This window comes from Diuraphis noxia, unplaced genomic scaffold (assembly GCF_037042655.1).
Source record: "Diuraphis noxia isolate RWA-SAM2 unplaced genomic scaffold, SU_Dnox_SAM2 contig0002, whole genome shotgun sequence".
NCBI lineage: Eukaryota > Metazoa > Arthropoda > Insecta > Hemiptera > Aphididae > Diuraphis > Diuraphis noxia.
The window spans coordinates 12,919,585-12,926,308 of record NW_028301712.1 but is presented as its reverse complement, the minus strand read 5'-3'; the positions used below and the strand labels follow the sequence as shown (position 1 = coordinate 12,926,308).

At 30.2% G+C, this 6,724-nt stretch overlaps 1 protein-coding gene across 1 annotated transcript in view; it reads left to right on the top strand.

Annotated features, from left to right (window-relative positions):
* Positions 1 to 5,846: 5,846 nt before the first annotated feature.
* LOC107168824 (uncharacterized) overlaps positions 5,847 to 6,724 on the top strand; it is a 29,082-nt gene continuing 28,204 nt past the window's right edge. Inside the window, exon 1 of the mRNA XM_015518359.2 lies at positions 5,847 to 6,136. The gene's annotated coding sequence lies outside the window, so the exon portion shown is untranslated. The remainder of the gene's footprint in view (positions 6,137 to 6,724) is intronic.

Genomic DNA, 6,724 nt, shown 5'->3' with positions numbered 1-6,724 from the left:
AAGAACATATTTGAAACGATGGTAAAATAATGTGTTGACCAGAAAATACAATTATTTTAACAAATTTCAAAAAAAAAATTCAGATGATCAAAATGCAATGGAAATATTATATTAACCAAACTATTTAATAAAATATCCCAAACTACAAATTATAATATAGTTCAATAGTTGTGGTTTTATGGTGTTTGGCCAAACATTGGATCCGTAACGGCGTTACTTAAAAATGCACTTATAAGTTTTAAAGTATCTGCCGACTTTAAAAAAAAATCTAAAATAGCCCTTACACCAGCAATTATTATTTATTACTATTTATTCGTGTGATAAATTACTCGGTTCGTTCAAAATAAAAAATTAGCTACCTATACGAGAAAATAAATTATATCCATAACCTAACCTAACGTCAATTAATAATAATTTATTAGTATTGATATATGCATTCAGTTTTTCAATATCATACGACGTTTCACGAATGATTTCTGAATCTTTTGATATATTTTCGGTTCGAAAAGGAGGAGTTATTCCCCATTGATTTAAATTTTATTTGAATGGAATATAAATCGAACAATGCTGAATAAGAAGCCTACATGTAGACTACTGAATCTATATATATATATATAATTTATAATTGTACTCATTGTAATCTCCCGAGACATTGATGCCGTACAATAATAGCAGGTAGGTAGGTGCTCGGTGTTCTACACTTTTACGATAATCATCAATCGTTCGGGTTACAAGATATTATGCTTAAAAAAAAATAATAGGCCTAATAGCCGTTAAGTAAATACACTACACAGTTAAATAATTCACAACTTAAGATTGAATTGAACACATTTAAATGGCACATTAAATAAATAAAATGTCTATAGGTAATTAATTTCAAAAATAAAAACTGGCAGTTCGATAACATTAATATATGTTGTTACTAACAGTAAGTCAGTAATTGTTTTGTTATAATTATAGAAATGGTTTCAACTTTATGTTTTGTACCATGTATATAATCCGAACATATAAATCATAATATAATGATTTTTCATAGTGATCTGAACTTAATTTAACATAATAGAATTTGGATTTTCTTGATTACAAAAAAAATCCTGAATTCCAAAAATATTGAATAAGTTGTACCATCGCATTATAAATGTGAGGGTGAGCATATGCCATATAGTTGGGTTATCGAACCACTACCAATTAGTAAAATACTAAAATGTAGTATAATATATTTCAGAAAAAATGTACTCGTCGCCGTCGTGAGAATTTTTTTATGGAACGATTTTAGCGATTTTTAGTTTTCAGCGTTAACCTCAAAACACACAATTTGTGCTCGTTACCGGTCAATTATTACAATTCGTTATGACTTCTCCGTCAATCACGACGACTTTTCATCACAGAACAAAAATAGGTACCCAATAGTTAATGCTTACTATAATATTGAGATAGGCACAATAAAACAAACAAACGGTACCCTGTCCCGCTTAATAGCACGTTAGTATAACACGATTCACTAATATTACGTAGAATAGGCCGTGTGACTGCCTTTCGGATCTAAAGAATTGCGCACGAATGCCATCACGGATATAAGGATAATAATAATTATTAAACTGTTATTATGATGAGCTCGGTTGAAAATCGTCACATAAACGCACGCGGCGCGCAAGTAGCCCGTCCGTTAGACAGCTAGTATAGACCCTTGGTGTACACGATCATGACAATAATATTATAATATGATGGGTAATATAATCAACGTACCTACTGGTAAAGTGATCATGGGCACTGGGCAGGCATATAATGTCGTGTATACTATTATTATTGTCGCTTCCCATTCGCATATAAATCACCGATGGCCGCGAGACAGCTGTAGCTGATATTACTTGATTTTTTTTTTGGACGGATCCACTGACATGTTCATCCGACCGCGCGCTTAATGTGCTGTAAAGAAAATAAAAAATATATAACAACAACAATAATAATAGACGTAGGTACGAAGAAGAAAAGAACAAAAGTGGTTTAACACATTTCCGGAGTTTTGAACCGAATTATCGTCTCCGAACGATTCGATATACATTTTTTCTTGTGCTACACATGATACATTTTTACACTTTTATTCTAATAGGTACAATTGATCGATACACGGAAATTAATTTCGAAAAACAATTTTCTACAAAGTATAGTAATTGATCTCGCCGACATACCTATACCCGCATGTTAATAGTTACCTAGTTACAATACGTACAAGAAAATGCAGGCCATTTTCCAAGGCCACCTATTATCTAGGTTATTGAGATTTGAAATGCATTTTAAATAAACAAAATATTGATTTTCTAAATTAAGCTAAATGAAAAAGGAATAATATTCAAATATTAATATTCGTATATATTTTTAATTTTTTTTTTGCTTTTAAAAATGTGCTAAATAATTTAGTGCTTGGCTCATTTGAAACGATGTCAGCTGCAGTTACTAATTTTTCTTTTAGATGAACACACAGCAAAAAGAACTAAAAATAGATGATAATAGAATCATGGTGTCGAACCGCGTTGCGGTTAATTTTTGATCCCTATTGCATCAAAGGCGTAGACACGTCTTTTGTTGTTTAGTGGTTCAACCCCCTTCCCCTGGCTAGGTTAGGACTTGGGAAAACTGTGTTTGATAATTTACAACATGGAAAGTTTATTAAGTATTTATTATTTATTATGTTATTATTATGATAAATCTCTCCTATATTAAATTCATATATTTATGACACTGCTTATCATTGAATCTTATCAATCGCGAATGAATTTTAAGCAATTATATTTACTACCACATTGATGATATTATTTACAGATTTTCCAAGTTTGAAAAAAATGCAAATAGTGCAAAAAGTTGATAATTTTTTTAAGTTTTAGATAAGTATACCTATTATTGTATATAATGTAATATTATATTATAATATTGTTTATAAAATATTTTATACACATGGTACGTGTTGTATATGACTTATATTAAAGGAAAAAAATCAGCTCGATCATAATAAATAATATCGAAAAGATGTATATTTTATCACACAAATAATACAGTAATATTATAAGAGTTGAAAGTCTAATTAGACCGATTTCGTTGATAATTGTTGATCTCGATTCGTATAATGTGTACCTAACACAGTAATATCTATAATATGAAAACACACGATTTAGGAAACAACAAATAACTATTCACGTGCGTGCGTGTGCCGTGTATCTATAGTTGCTCTACAGACCGCAATGAATATCCACAAAATGAAAACGATGTAAAAAGATGATGCGAGGAAACGAAGACGATGCTCAGGGAAACAAAAAAATCTAGATCAAACGACCGTGACAGCAAGGTCAGTATTTCAGTAGGTATTCGATATACTACACACGCACCATCTTCGGACATATTAACGTACGTTAAATTTTAGGTATACCATCAACACTGCATGGTCGACTATCGTACATTATTATTATTATTATTATTGTTTTGTTACTATTATTATTATACACATTATATCGTATCGGTCGAGAATTCGAGATCGTATTTTGTAAAAAAAAAAAACGAATAGGTACGCTGAACACACTAAAGCAATGGAATTTTCAGACCGTGTAACAGAAGAACTACAAAAAATTAAACGTAGAACACAACATTATTATATCCGATCCAAAGCGCATAATAGTACGATAATATGTTATTTTCAGGTAAACGTATATATTGTAGGTATATTGCGTTACAAACCATATATTTTTCTTTCATTTCTTTAAATATTATCATTATCCTACAGAGGCTTATATGTACTATATATGTTTACGCTAATGTTAATTTATTATGATATTGTATTACTTTTGAGTTTTTGACTGCTTTCCGTTCCGATTTAACACACGTGCCCACAATAATGTCGATGCGTTCACATAGCGTGTGTGTGTCTATATACCCTTGCAGTAAGTGTATAGCGTGAGCTCGAAGCTATATACGTGTTTAATTATATGCTTATATATACCAAATGTCATTTTACGTTTTTGTCACATTTGTACAGCTGCGTCAGAGCTACACATAACATATTATTATATTAATATATTATGGATAATATTGTATTAAAACTTAACGCGACGAAAACGGAAACCGACCGACATGTCATAGCCGCGGTCGTTCGGCCGTAAAATCAAGATATTTAAACCAAAACATTTATTCATGTACAAGTCTCTTCTGGTATAGTATATTATAGATAAATACTAACCACTAAAAAATGAGATTAGCGTCAATAGTCGTCTATGCGCAGTCGGTTCATATTAGATAGTCAAAATAGGACTGATAAATATTGATTCTCGATATAAACGCATTAACTCTTAACAAGTCGAGTAAATCTAATATATCTGTCGTTTACACTATCTCGCAGAACGGGATTCGTATGTGCTTATTATTAATATTTTACTGTCAACTATAAAAAGTCTGATATAATACGAATAGAATCCTGCAGCGATATCTGTATGCATTTTTAATATAATATGTAGGTACATCATTATACATTATTATTATTATTACTATTAACCACATTTGAAGAGAACGATGAATGCGTGTTTTGTGAAATGGAAATGCGTATTGGGTGTATAAAAAACAACAACAAAGTAATAATTATTTTAATTTTCACACAATATGTATGGTATTTTGCAATGGGAAATATCAATCTTGTCGTAATAATAGCGTATTTTACTACCTATATTGCCGTATTAGGTATATAATATAATGCTTAATCCCAACGGATTTTTAGGCAAGCTGGTCAGTGATTATACAATACCAAATTATAATTTTTGTATTGCCGAATACGTTTGTCGGCTGTGCAGTGTGCACGCACGTGATTGTTTACTAAAAATACAAGAAAGTTTTATAACAATATACGTATAAAATGTATAATAGATGTACATTGTACGGCGTATAACTTTCGAACGTTGTTTTGCTATATTAGGTATTATATACTATCGCTATTAAGTTGAGTATTAACTTATATAAGTCAATAATATACATATACCGATTACCGGCATAATGCTAATTACGATGCAATGGCGTGAATATATAGATTTATGAATCATGGAAATAATGGTTTAAAATTAGTCAAAATATTTAAAAGTGTCGTTTTGTAGGCATATAAAAAGTATGAGTAAGATTATATCTTTAAAACAAAATAAAAAATCGTTAGTTTTCGTTTAAAACTTAAATTATTCCATTAAACTTTGAACCTAAAATGTATGACATAAAAATATTTACGTTGGATTTTTTTTTAATGGTAAAAAAAACTATAGGAAATCTTGTATGTATCAATTTTTCAAGCTTTAGGTATTAAAATTAAAACTTTTATGTATTTTTAATTAAAGTTTTATTAATTTACAAATTTTCGTGATTTTGAAGAATTTTGTAAATACTTATAATTACATCAAACTCGTGTAAAAAAAAAATTTGGGTTTGTATTTTTAATATTTTTATATAAGAAATTTCGAGCATTCTTACTCTGAAATAGGATCAAGATAAATGAGAAATAAATAATAATTAGATATTTTCAAATATTTGCTAATTTATTGTTAAATATTTCAAAAACAAAATAGCTTTTCATTATAATGTGTACCCATATAATTTAGACGAATTTAAATAATAAAGTCAGAAATTAATAATCATAATTATAACGCACATGATTACGCTTATGTCGGTATGGTCTAGAACTCTAGAATGTGTATACGTCGCTCGGAGACTTCGACGTCGTATCGTAGGCGTCGTAAACATGGTGAATGAAGTAATGGACCAGGAAGGACGAACAGGTAGGGCGCTCCTCCGTTCACGAGACCGCGGACCGGCCGACCGGTTTGTGCCGAACGGCCGCAGTAACGAGCTTCACGCTAATATCGTCGGTCGACCCGTACAATAGTCTCTCCGGTTGCGTTTACCAATTAACATTATTACCATTTTTTTTTATCTATTTAATTTTTGTATTATACCGTTTTTTTTTTGGATAAAAAACACATCGCTAAATTTACCGAAAACGACGTGTGTACGAAAATGATAATACTACGTTAATAACGCGTTCGATTCGTGTCCGGCGTCGATCTCGTATAAGTTCCGATGGAGTAATCGTAGTTTTGATAAATAAAAACAAAATGACGTAAGTTTAAAACGAAATAATATCCATAACATAATAACAATAACATATATATTATATAATATATGTAATATCATTATACACCTATATATCGTTTTTTTGATCTATATAATATAACAAATGTGTCAAACAGTTTACGAGATAAGACACTATGTTATATTTGAATACGTTTTGAAAAGAAGGCCGAATTAAGGCTAAATATTGTACATAATATTATTATGTATTCATATACCTATATAGCATATACAGACAGTGGCATACCAATTATGGTAGTCCAAGGACATCACGCGTGTGTATATTTATTTGTGATATAGAACGGCCGAGGGAATTAAAACCGCGAGGTTTCCGAACCTATATAGGCAGGTACTAGCTAGGTACACTACAATAATAAACAATAAATAATAATAATATGTACTAAACATAATAATAATATAATACTAGATAGGGACTTCGTCAATGCTGGTACTATTTAAATTGCAGTCTGCACACTATCCTGCAGTTTTCGAACCCATAATTGTTCTTATTTATTTATTTAATTCGTTTTCAATGGTGAAATTGTCACAGCTATATATTATACTAAATATAATAGTA